The sequence below is a fragment of the Sphaeramia orbicularis genome, chromosome 16 (genome assembly GCF_902148855.1).
Source record: "Sphaeramia orbicularis chromosome 16, fSphaOr1.1, whole genome shotgun sequence".
In the NCBI taxonomy this organism is placed as follows: Eukaryota; Metazoa; Chordata; class Actinopteri; order Kurtiformes; family Apogonidae; genus Sphaeramia; species Sphaeramia orbicularis.
In genome coordinates this window covers 52,111,637-52,124,077 of record NC_043972.1, presented here as the reverse complement: position 1 = coordinate 52,124,077, position 12,441 = coordinate 52,111,637, and positions in this window count along the sequence as shown.

Genomic DNA, 12,441 nt, shown 5'->3' with positions numbered 1-12,441 from the left:
TGTCTGTTTGGACGTGGACAGAGACACCAGACATGGGACAGTGGAAGGTGGAAGACAGTTGGATTCTCATGAGAACAAATAGAACCTTGATGGTCCTGATGGCTTCAAGCATTACTGACATGACAAGGACATCCCACTGGAGATGTTTTCTAGGCAGGGGAGGGGTGTGGCCATCATGATCTGGGTGCTTTGTCCTTCAGTGACTCAAGTAGGTCTCGGGCATTCTAGCCTAAATAAATAAATTCAGACCAGCTCTACATATGAACACAATGGTTTTCATGACAATCGCAGCCTCAGACAGAAAGCTTTTGAACAAACGTATGCTAAAACCATTTAATTACATAAAAATCCTCTAGTTATTTGTAATTGTATCTCACAGTCAGAAAAGTATGGAACTTTCAAATGGAAGATGTGTAGACACCCAGAGATAAACAGTGATATCTTTGCAAATTATCGTGCAATTCCCATTGGTAGTGTCTGAGTTAATAAGGGAAGATGTGATGGAGAGGTTTCTTATTTATTTGTCAGTGATTTTTGATCCCATTTGAATTGTGTTGTCAGCTACACATATGATGTTTGTCACTTTAAATGACAGTTTTACAAGTAAAGACAGTGGGTGTTTGTGGTAAAGACAGTAAAGTAACATGTAGTTTTGTGTGAAGCAGCTCAGTGGACTGCATCTCTAGTTATTATGATGCACCTCATCAACACAAAAACTACTGTTACTTCAGCATATTTCACCCTGTTCTTCGAGAGCAAGGTGGAAACAGTATAAAACAGATGAAAGTAAGTGCAAGTCTGGTCATGTTGAAGTGGCAGAAACATCCTCAGCATCTCCAAACAGACTGCAGGAAGAGCACAGTGGCATCCTGGTGTGTAGTCTTTCTGTTTTTTTAAATATATTTTCACAGTGTGAGATGTCAGTTGTACGGGTTTAAAACAAAATGCAACCTTCCTGATTTGCTTCGTTGCTGTGCCCTCCCTCACTTTGCCAATCCTTGTCAGCAGCATTAGTTACACCTGTTGCTCTCGGCTGTGCCTAATCATCTGGCCATCAGCATCTCTGGTTCATTCACTCATTGCCAGATTGTCCTAGCAGTATGCACCGCTCTACAGCCTTTGTCTCCGGTCTGACTCCGCCTGTTCCTGACTACATCTCCTTGTCTCTGCCCCAGTACACCCATCAGCCTTCTGTGTCTGATTACCAAATCTGCCTGTTTGTTCCCTGGTTTTCATCAGCCTGTGTCTGTTTGGACTTTACCATTCTCAGCTTCCCTGAGAGGAAGCTCTGAACCCTCTGCTGGTCTTCAAGTCTCCTGATCCTTTGACATCCCCGTGGACAGAGTGCTACCTGATTCCTTGGCCCTTCTGTTTTCCCCACCCCGTCGCCACAGTCTGTTCCTGACCACATCTCCTCGCCTCTGTCCCGGTAAACCCAATGGTCTAAGGATGCACCGATACCACTTTTTTCCAGGCTGAGTACAAGTACAAGTACTTACATTTGAGTACTTGCTGATACCGAGTACCGATCCTAGTCCTTAATAATCCCATTCCAGTTGTTTATTCCTTTTGTAAATGTGCTTTATTGTCGTTGTCATTAGTCTGACTGGAACAAAGTGCTGCTACTGACATTTAATGTGTTGGAATGAGCGTTTGTCAGTTAATCCACCAGGGGCGCCGCTCTGAATTAACCATAGTGGACCAGTGGACAATACCACGAAGAAGAAAGTTTAATGAAGAAGAAAGTCAGTAATAACAAACATGGAGTCGACAGAGGGAACACTGTGATACTAATGTTACAGCATTTTCTCTGGTAAAGTTTAAAAGTTTAGTTTCAGCAGGAAGAGAAAAGACAAATGAGACACAAGTTTGGTTTTCACTTCCGCTGGCGGTGGTCCGCACCGCTCCGTACCCCCATAGTATTATCAGTAGGATGGAAACCGGCCCAGCCCTGGGGAGTTGTCCTAAAGGTGTCAGTAGTTTTTTCTGGGTAGTTGTCCTAAATGTGTCAGTAGTTTTTTGGTAGTTGTCCTAAAGGTGTCAGTCGTTTTTTCTGGGTAGTTGTCCTAACAGTGTCAGTTGTTTTTCTGGGTAGTTGTCCTAACAGTGTCAGTCGTTTTTCTGGGTAGTTGTCCTAACAGTGTCAGTCGTTTGTCTGGGTAGTTGTCCTACCAGTGTCAGTTGTTTTTCTGGGTAGTTGTCCTACATGTATCAGTAGTTTTTCTGGGTAGTTGTCTTAAATGTGTCAGTAGTTCTTTCTGGGTAGTTGTCCTAAATGTGTCAGTAGTTTTTCTGGGTAGTTGTCCTACATGTGTCAGTAGTTTTTTCTGGGTAGTTGTCCTAAATGTGTCAGTAGTTTTTCTGGGTAGTTGTCCTAAATGTGTCAGTAGTTTTTCTGGGTAGTTGTCCTACATGTGTCAGTAGTTTTTTCTGGGTAGTTGTCCTAAACGTGTCAGTAGTTTTTCTGGGTAGTTGTCCTAAATGTGTCAGTAGTTTTTCTGGGTAGTTGTCTTAAATGTGTCAGTAGTTCTTTCTGGGTAGTTGTCTTAAATGTGTCAGTAGTTCTTTCTGGGTAGTTGTCCTAAATGTGTCAGTAGTTTTTCTGGGTAGTTGTCCTAAATGTGTCAGTAGTTTTTTCTGGGTAGTTGTCCTAAACATGTCAGTAGTTTTTCTGGGTAGTTGTCCTAAATGTGTCAGTAGTTTTTCTCTAACTCTGTCAGTGGTTCTTTGAACAGATCCTCTACCTCCTCAGTTCCGCTGGTATTCTGTGTCTGGGTACTCATCCTCCATCAGCTGGAAAACAGATGGAATGTACTCACATTACAGACAGAAGGCTGCGTCTGTATCTGTCTGTGTCTGTAGCGGTACTGTCAGTCAGCCTTACTTTGATCACCCTCATTTATTTGGTTCCGTCTCCACACTCTTCACACTCACACATTATTCCTCCTCGCTCCTGCTGCACTGAACTGGGAATGGCACATGGTCGTAAGCAGTATTGATGCATTTGTATCGGATTACTTTTATGAGTACGAGTACAGACACTGAGCATCGATGCCTGATACTAGTATCGGATCGGTGCATCCCTACAGCGGTCTTCTGCTCCTGACTACTGCCTCTGCCTGTTTGTTCCCTGGTTCTCTCCCGTCTGGAACCGATCTGTGTTTTCCTGTTCTCGGCTTGGGCCTTTCTTCAAAGACGTGGGCCTCAGTCCAGCCTGTGCTGTTTATTCTGGACACTGTTTTCTGCCTTTCCTCTAACGCTGCTCAGCAGAGGCCTGAAACCAACCTGTCCTGTTGGCTTAACGGCGCTGATGTTGCCCGCCCTAAGTTCAAGACCGACGCATGCACCTGCTCACCTGAGCTCACCTACAACCTGGTTTTCATCTGTTAAAGAACTAATAAAGATTTCTGGAACTGTTACTCATCTGAGTGTGTTTGCACTTGGGTCCACTCCACATATACAGACCTTCGTCTGCTCCCACTTCAGCTATTGACAAGTCAGCTGATCTGTCCCAGTTCTATATACAAACAGAGTTGACGGTATTGGATGATTTTAACTTAAACTGGTTGAACTCTGCGTCTGATCATTTAAAGGACGTATGTACAAATATAAATCTCTCACAGGTAAATGTTGATCCTACCAGACCAAATTTAAAAGATCCCTCAAAGTCATCCCTGATTGACTTAATCTTACTGAAGAGAGAAAACTTTTGACTCAGGAGTATTTGAACTTGGTTTTAGTGATCTTTGCCTAATAGCTTGTATTAGAACTACCAAAAAGGAAGAAAATGATGGTGTCCAAATGAAACCTGAAACATTTCAATGAGCAGGCCTTCTTAACTGATCTGTTGAATAGTGACATCCATAACACTCTTCAAATTCCTGATGTGGCTCTGGCCCTTGACCAGTTCTGTAAATCTTATCACTACACCTGATGGATGCTCACCCTCAGATCAGGTAGAAATATGCGCTGCTTTCAATCAACATTTTGCATCTGTAGGTCACTTATTTGACCATACATATAATAAATAAATAATATATATATATATATATATATATATATATATATATATACAGGAAACAACCCCCCCTCCCCCCCCAGCCACTTATTTGACCATACATATACAGGAAGCCCCCCCCCCCCCCCTTATTTGTTTGACCATACTTATACAGGACCCCCAGTCACTTATTTGACCATACTTATACAGGAGCCCCCCCGTCACTTATTTGACCATACTTATACAGGACCCCCCCCCAGTCACTTATTTGACCATACTTTGACAGGACCCCCCTTCACTTATTTGACCATAATTTTACAGGACCCCCCCCAGGTCACTTATTTGACCATAATTTTACAGGACCCCCCCCAGGTCACTTATTTGACCATACTTATACAGGACCCCCAGTCACTTATTTGACCATACTTATACAGGACACCCCCAGGTCACTTATTTGACCATACTTATACAGGACTCCCCCAGGTCACTTATTTGACCATACTTATACAGGACCCCCCCCCCCCCCCCCCCAGGTCACTTATTTGACCATACTTTTACAGGACCCCCCCCAGGTCACTTATTTGACCATACTTTTACAGGACCTCCCCAGGTCACTTATTTGACCATACTTTTACAGGACCCCCCCCAGGTCACTTATTTGACCATACTTATACCGGACCCCCCCCCAGGTCACTTATTTGACCATACTTTTACAGGACCCCCCCCAGGTCACTTATTTGACCATACTTTTACAGGACCCCCCCCAGGTCACTTATTTGACCATACTTATACAGGACCCCCCCCAGGTCACTTATTTGACCATACTTATACCGGACCCCCCCAGGTCACTTATTTGACCATACTTTTACAGGACCCCCCCCAGGTCACTTATTTGACCATACTTATACCGGACCCCCCCCCAGGTCACTTATTTGACCATACTTATACCGGACACCCCCAGGTCACTTATTTGACCATACTTATACAGGACTCCCCCAGGTCACTTATTTGACCATACTTTTACAGGACCCCCCCAGGTCACTTATTTGACCATACTTATACCGGACCCCCCCCAGGTCACTTATTTGACCATACTTATACCGGACACCCCCAGGTCACTTATTTGACCATACTTATACAGGACTCCCCCAGGTCACTTATTTGACCATACTTTTACAGGACCCCCCCCAGGTCACTTATTTGACCATACTTATACCGGACCCCCTGCCTGCCTTTGATTCTTCCATTGACATGTTACCAAAGCCCTGGTTCCCTCTCCAGCTGTTCCCTCCTGCTGACGTGGCCAATGCACTACAGGCTACAGACACAAAAAAAATCTGTTGGCGAGGACAAACTTGACCAATGCTTCCTTAAACTAGCTGCTCAGTTTTTAGTGAATTACATAACACACATTTTTAACCTTTCTATTTTATCTGGTACAGTTCCTAAAGTTTGGAAAACTGCTTTGGTAAATCCCTTACACAAAGGAACAGCTGACTTTAATAACTACAGACCTTTATCGATACTATCCTGTCTCGCAAAAATACTGGAATCACTGGTAAATAATCGACTCAAAACATTTCTCTCAGACCACTCTGTCCTAACTTCTCACCAATCTGGCTTTCAAGAAAAGCATAGCAGCGCTTGTTTTAAATGATATTATGTTGGATTTGGACAAATAGAAACACTGTGCAGCTCTTTTTATTGACCTCTCAAAGGCTTTCCATACAGTTGACCATGAACTTCACTGAACTAAACTTCTTAATATTGGATTTGATTACATGGCTTTTAAATGGTTTCAGATTTACCGTACAGACAGACAGCAATGTGTGACTCTGGGTAATGTCAAACCACATTTTATTCAGGTTATGATGGGTGTACCTCAAGGATCAATCCTTGAACCTGTTTTTTAGCCTATACATTAATGACATTGTACTGTCACTGGCTGTAACATTCGTCTTTATGTATCGTATTTCCGACTGTACATTCTGCAGTTGAATCTCTTCAGCAATGTTTCACTGACTTACAGGCTGTTTTCAATAATCACAGATTCTCAATGCAGGTAAAACCAAATTTATGCCTTTCACTAAATCAACAAATATCACTTACAAAAATCAAATTATCTCAGCTAGTAACAGTACAACTATTGAAAGAGTCTGAATACAAATGTCTTGGAATTTGGATTGACAAAAAATTTACATTTAAGCATGTATCTAATCTAGTAACTAAACTGAAACAAAAAGTGGGCTTTTTTTTTTGTACATAAACAAATTGTCCTTTCCTCTTCATTACAGGAAGAAACTTGTCGAGGCAACTTTTATGTTAGTTTTGGATTGGAGACATTTTCGACAGGCATTCATCAAGTACAATCTCACATTCACTTGACACTGTTTATTATTCAGCCCTGAGATTTATTACAGCCGACAGCTACAACACTCACCACTGTGACCTGTATGCTAAATGTGATGAGACTGACTGACTTCTAAGCCAATGAGGACTTAATAGTCATGTTAGAAGCTGAGTGTGTGCCCTTGGACTGTGTTTGATGAGGACTGGTGAACCCGAAGGAGGAAAAGGCGCTGGGTCTGGTGGACGTTGACTCTGCTCGACAAAGTAGGAAGGTTTCTTCCCCTCCTCTCTCTGTCTGTCCTTCCTGAGTATTCCCTGCCATTTGACTTCATCCAAGACAGCACTGGGTTCACAGAATCCCTTAGTTCTGAACAGAACTAAACTTTTCATTGTGCCGCTAAGTATTCCCCTCGTCAGATTTAAGATGGCAAAGTGTACACCGCTGATGGTTCAGGTTTAAAGTAAACTGAATGAATTTAACAGCACTATGGACATTGTGATAGTAATGGCAAAAGTGTTAAAGTCAATTGTCACTATTTAAACTATTTGTTACGAGGAATATGATTTTCAGGTTTTGAGTTTAACCTGCTGTTGGATCAAAGGCTACTGATTTAGGTTCTATAGGCTGGTCAATCACAGTGTTTAGTCTGTTATATGATGTAAGCCAGTGGTGCCCAACCTTTTTTGTCTACGGACCGGTTTCATGCATGAAAATTTTCCGCGGACCGAATAGAGGTGCGGGGGTTCCACTAACAAAAACCTTTGTCAGTTCAGAGCATGTGATCTGAAACATTTCCACTGTATATCAGACCATTCCAATGATTCTACAGTAGAATATCAACTCACCCTAATGCAGAACCAGTGGAACCCTGGACTGGTTTAACTGGAACTAGACGGTCCCATCTGGGGCTGATGGAGACACAGTCCAGGTGGGTTCCGTAGATCCAGTCTACTCTGGATTCCACTGGAAACAGAAGAAGGCCTTTCAGGGCTTTTGTGCCAATATCCTCATATTCTGCTTTGACTTGAATCCAGAATGCACAGAGGTCTGAAGCTGTCTCAAACATGGATGGATGTGTGCGAAGCAGTTTGGAGGATTGTGTGTCACCAGTTGGATGAACCTGGAACTGAGGCAAGAATCCTCATATTTCCTTCTAAATGCAGCTTTCTTTTGCAGTCTGTGACCCTTCTGCAGACCCATCGTTTCCTTGTTTCTTCCCGAAAAATTTCTCCAGTGAATTTTGTTTTTGGCTCATTTCTTTAGCTTGTGTTTCTACTGATTCATGAAATGGCACCAGAGTCAAGAGTGGTTGGGAGGTGAGGGCGGAAACGGTCGCTTTTCAAAATAAAATCTCCGCAAGACTAATGGTAAAAATAGCTTTAATATTAACCACTTTTTTTTTTTTTTTTCTTTGGGGCCCGGTACCAGTGTGGGGACCGGGGGTTGGGGACCACTGATATAAGCAATTGAAAGGTTATTTGGCTGATTAACATAAGGTTATATCATTCTGAGATACATTAGGCTACACTGTAAAAAAGACAACTTGTTAATGTTGGTCTAAATTAAGTTTTTTAATTGATCTATGTGAAAATGAGAGTATTTTGTATTCAGTTTACAGAACTGTGTTCAACAAGCAACCTCCTATGGTTGGTCTAAATAGAATTTCCTTGTCCACACAATAAGACTATATGCGTTAAAATTAAAGCGCCTTCGTCTTGTTGGTCAAATCACGTCTGCGCATGCTCAAGTTACTTGAACGGGTTTAGCGGTTCAACAGTGCGCACAGACTTCACTTTTGCACCTTCATCACAGACTGCAAGATCCCTTGGATATGCTGGTAAGTACGTTTTCATAAAAAATTCCAGTAGCAATTTATTATCTCTATTGAAACAAAGGGTTGTTGAAATTGTGACTGTTTTTGATGAGGAGTAAGATATCGTAAACGGGTCGTTGGAGTGCATGAGGCTAAAATTTTCACAAGGTCCTGACCAATGTCAGCGGTGGTGTGAAGTGCATTATAAAGCAACAAACAATGTTGGCTCAACTGTATGGTACATATACTGCATTTGGAGCAGTTTATTTTTATCCTTGTAAGTCCGTAGTTTTCATTTGGAACATCTTTATGAGGCAACCAGATGGACTTTGTGTAGCTAGCATGGTACAATGTTAATTCAATCATTGATTCAGAGATCACCCATTCCTGTTTATTTCACGTTGGTGCAACTGTTTTCGAGTCAGAAACTGAATAAAAAGCATTTAACTTTTTCTCCGGAAAGTCTCTGTGGAAGTCACTATTTTGATGCAGCTCTAGAACGCATATTCTTCCACCCCGATGGAGTGAAGCAAACAAGAAACATGGGAAAAACATGTACAAATGAAAGTCATCCAGCAAATACGACACGCTGTTTATTATTGAGAAAGGGTGTTGTTTCTACGGAGCAATGTAAACAAACAAAAAACATATAAGGACAGAGAAATAACAGGTCTGACAAAAGAAGGCAAAACTTGCATGGGAACTGGTTTACCTGCGGTGCAGGTGTCTTGCTGCAAGCCAAACACAGAGCGATACAAGTATTACTTGTTCAGACTAAACTTATTTAGCTTATTATTAATTATGATTTAGCTATTTAAGTTGCTTGTTTAAAAAGTAAGAGTAAAATGGGTCAATAAAGTTTACACTTAAAATAAGGGCATGATTTTAGGGAGTAATAGTTTTAAAACATTTTAACCAGTCTTGTTAATGTATAAAATTATATATATATATATATATATATATATATATATATATATATATATATATATTATTATAGTGTCATTTCCAAGCCACTATGTGTTGGATTTTAATGTATTAATAAACATTTGTAGTTTGTTTTCAAGATGTCAAAGTCATTGTGAATGTCTCTGTGGTGCATCTTTTGAAATGTTTCGTTTGTCTCTTGTTTCAGGGCTGAATGCATTGCAAATTTTCCAAATTCAGAAGTTCCAGTCAAGAGACCCTTCTCAAGCATTGCCGTCTTCATCATGGAACAGGTGCACAGTGGCCTTTTTTTACACAGACTGTGAATGTGTCTTCAAAACGCCTGGTGCATTAAAATCACACCTCTCAAGGACACATACGTCTGGATAAATACACAAACACTCTACATTTAAATGTGAACTGTGCAATTTCAACGAGATTTGCAGTGACAAAACATTTTTGAACCATTTTAACCATCATTTAAGTAAACGTGAAACAGTGAATGCCCATTCCTTAGCTGTTCCTTCAAAACCAACAGACGTCCAACTTTTAGTTCTCATAAAAGTTGTAAACATAAGAATTACACACTTCATGATTTTCGAACCAGAGCAAGTGCTGAAACTGAACCTGAGGAAAATTATGATGAGCAATCTGATGTTGAAGAAGGGGCATCATCACAGTTTAGCTTGAGACCAGACCAGGTTGATGATGCAGTGGAAGATGTGGATTGTGAGAAGCTTCAGCATAAGTTGGCGTCCTCTTTTTGTCTATGCAAACTGTGTTGCATGTTTCTGGAGATGCAGTACAAAAGATTGTAGAGGATTTGCATAACCTGCTGTCTTTTTCTGGCATCCAAACTCTAAATAGTGTCAGAGATCCTTTCAAAGAACAATATTGAAATAAGTGATTCTGTTTTGCAAGAAATATCAAGTGCTATAGCTCAGAACAATCCACTCCTTTCAACAACATCAAAAAAGGTTCCCTGTCAACTGATCACAGACGAAATCTATACTTGAAGGAACACTTCACTCTTATAGAACCTACAGAACATCTGTAACAGAACACGTAAAAAGTCATTTGTCTTTGTTTCGGTCTGTAAAGTCCTTGAGACTTTACTGAGCAGAGAAGATTTTTTGGACCAAATTGTATCTAATCAAGAAATTTCTGGACACATAAAGTCATTTCAACAGCAGTTACTACAAGGAAAATAAGTTACTGGAACAACAAAACATCAGTATCAGTTTGGCATTGTATATTGACGATTTTGAAGTTTGCAACCCTCTGGGCACCTCTAGAAAACTCCATAAGATAACTGCAGTTGGGTTCTTCTCAATTTACCACCCAGGCTCAGATCCAGCCTCACTTCTGTTCAGCTTGCTCTTTTGGGCAAAAGTGTGGATGTAAAAGAATACGGTTATGAAAATTTCTTGAGCCACTGATTAAAGATTTAAGCGGTCTAGAGGAAGAGGGAATTTTTGTTGAAGTTCTTGATCAACAGATTAAAGGCACAGTTTTTGTGTGTGTGCAGATAACCTCGCAGCACATAGTCTTGCAGGCTTTTTTGAGAGTTTTAATGTTGACAATTGCTGTCGGTTCTGTTTGATAAGTCGTGATCAGATTAAAACTACTGCAGTAAATGATTTTGAGTTGAGGGATGTTGATCAACATAACACTGTTTTGGAAGAGCTAAGACAGAGGGACAACCTTCAAAGCATTTGTGGTGTAAAAAGTGATTGTGTACTCAGGAAACATCTAAGCTATTTCACCCAATAACTGGATTTCCCCCAGATATCCTGCACGACCTCTTTGAAGGGATCATCCCTTTGGAACTATCATTGTGTTTAAAACATCTCATCTCAAAGGGTTACTTTACTTTTGATGTTTTAAATGAGAGCATAAAATCTTTTCCTTACAAATTTTCTGACAAGGTCAACAAACCACAGAAAATTCCAAAAGCTCTGAAAAAGGGACTACTGGAGGTAATGGACATGAAAATTGGACTGCTTCGTTTACTTCCTTTCATTATTGGAACAAAGATACCAGAGCCAGAGCCTGCATGGGAGATTTTAATGGACTTGAAGGAAATGTTTCAAATAGACTCTCCGAGGACACACTGGGTTACTTGAGCTGCAAAGTACTGGATCATCGCAAGTTGCTCACCAGCACCTTTCCAGATTTCAAGTTGAGACCAAAGCACCACTTCATTGACCACTACCCTCACCTCATTCGCTGCTTTGGGCCTTTAGTGGACTTGTGGACAATAAGGTTCGAAGCCAAACATAGTTTCTTTAAAAAGGTGGTCCGATACCCACAATTGGAAGAACATGCTACTCACTCTTTCAAAAAACACCAGCAAATGACGGCATTACATTTCGACCGTGAAAACATCTTCAAGCCAAAACTATACATTAACAAAGTAAAGGTTGTGAGGGTTTCAGAACTGGAGCTATCAGTGAAGTGTGAAGTACAAAAGAAGTATCCACACCTTGATAGCGTGTCTCTTGCTGACTCAGTGCACCTGCATGGGACACAGTACACAAAGGACAGGATTTTAGCTGCTGGCGAGTGTGGCGGCCTCCCACAATTTCACAAAATCTTAACAATCCTTGTTAAGGCAGAGAAAGTGACTTTCATTTGTAAAAGACTTTCTTCATGGTACGATGAACATTTCCGCTCTTATGAGCTGGTTGAGCCCCGCTGTGCCGAAATAATGCTCTTGGATCCAGATATGCTTACAGATTACCACCCACTGTCAGCATACAAAGGTGGCGGAAAGTTGCTGGTGACCACCAGGACATTCATTCTGCAGTAAAGCATATCAAGATGGTATGACATCTTGTGCCCCCTGCTTTTAATAATAAACTATAAAATAAGCATGCTATTTTCTCGTTTTTGAAGTATAAAAATTGAAAACAAGTTTTTAAATTTTCTGGATAAATGTGGTTGAAAAGCTGATTAATATGCTTACATAGTCATAGTTTTCCGATCATGTTCTAATATGTTCTCCTTCTCTTTTTTTCCAGACTCTGTTACTTCGAGTGGTTCTCTCTTCGACAGAAGCCCGGCGACTGGAGCTTAGTCATATTCCAGAGTCTGTTGCTGATCTCATTGATGTGATAAAAGAGAGACTTGAGCTTCAAGAAGATTTTTCTCTCCAGTTTGAGGATCCAGAATTTGGAAATTCCTTGTGCAACTTAACAACAATGTCCGAATTACCTGCTGAACGTGCAGTCCTTCATATCCTGTGGCAAGTGATGTATCCTCCCCTAACCGTTCCAGCTGTTCATCATCCTCAGCAGATACAATCAGTGTTCACTCTGACATGTTCAGCCCCAGCTATACTGACTCCTTTCAGTT